This window comes from Propithecus coquereli, unplaced genomic scaffold (assembly GCF_000956105.1).
Source record: "Propithecus coquereli isolate 6110/MARCELLA unplaced genomic scaffold, Pcoq_1.0 Scaffold2, whole genome shotgun sequence".
Taxonomy (NCBI): domain Eukaryota; kingdom Metazoa; phylum Chordata; class Mammalia; order Primates; family Indriidae; genus Propithecus; species Propithecus coquereli.
In genome coordinates, this window is record NW_012144966.1 from 16,197,351 (window position 1) to 16,198,549 (window position 1,199).

General features: G+C 34.5%; 1 protein-coding gene across 1 annotated transcript in view; it reads right to left on the reverse strand.

Annotated features, from left to right (window-relative positions):
- The window catches only part of CNBD1 (cyclic nucleotide binding domain containing 1), a 359,205-nt gene that overhangs the window by 30,862 nt on the left and 327,144 nt on the right, over positions 1–1,199 (reverse strand). The window lies entirely within an intron of this gene.

The following is a 1,199-nucleotide window of genomic DNA, read 5'->3' on the forward strand; positions in this document are numbered from 1 at the left end:
CCGTACTACCAAAACAGACTCCTAATTGTTCTTTTGGTTTCTAGTACCTCTGTCCTTTCAACCATCATTCATATTGCTCCGCCTGATTCATTCCCTAAAACTTTCACCTCTTCAGGTCTCTTCTGTTATTCAAAAAACTCTAATGATGACACATTACCTATAAGATAAAGCCCCAAAATATGAATAAGGCATTTAAATGCCTCAGATTCTCTTTAGCTGTTGACTCAGCTCCCGATGCTCATGAGTAAGCACCTGATTGAGTTAGGCCGTGATCAACTGTTCTGAATCAAGATCTGCAAACCATGTATTGACTCATGTAATTTTTTTCTTCCTAGCATTATCAATCTCACCTAGTGACCGATCATATCCAAAATATCTTCTCTCTCATTCAGTTTCTCCTGTATCTGTTGGAAAATAATCATTTAATGTTTATCATGGTAGATAATATATATGTCCATGAGGTATTGAAAATAATTTTAGTACCTGATATTTTTATTCATCTCATTAATTTAAAATTACATTCTTCTGTATTTTTCTAATTATTAAACTTTTGAGATCAAAAACCAAAGCTCAAAGTGTCCTACATAGTAATGAATCCATTATTGTCACTCGAATATTTGATTTTAAGTGATTTAAAATACATTTCTTTTCATACCACAAAAGCAACTATCATAGTGTTTTGCACATAGTAGATATTCAAGAAAAATATTGACTAATGCCAAATGAAGAAATTCTGAAAAAGTGCTTATTCACGAAGGAGATCATTGATAGAATGAACAACCAGCTCACAGCCCTTTGATCCTAAGTACAGACAACAGACTCCTTTTATCTAATGTAAGTAAAAAGTTTTTTTGAGGATGTTAGGAGGGTCATGAAACAAGATTTCAGTGCTATAGATCAAGGAAACAATCTTGATCTGTATCAAGATCAATACTGTAGCCAGTGGAAAAGCCCACTCACAGCATAGAGCTTTTCTAAAAGAAATCTCACTCTGGCTGCTTCATGGCACGCATCATTTGTGATACCAGGGATTAATCTTAAAACCGTCATGCTCATCATGATGTTTGCAAGAAGAGCTACTCCCTGACTTCTTCCAAATGCTGTGTAAGAAAATTGGCTGGGCAGAACAGGGGTCACACTCAAAATTAAAACTTTTACAAAGGATCTAGAAGATGTAGTTTTTAGTTTTTCTAGCTTTC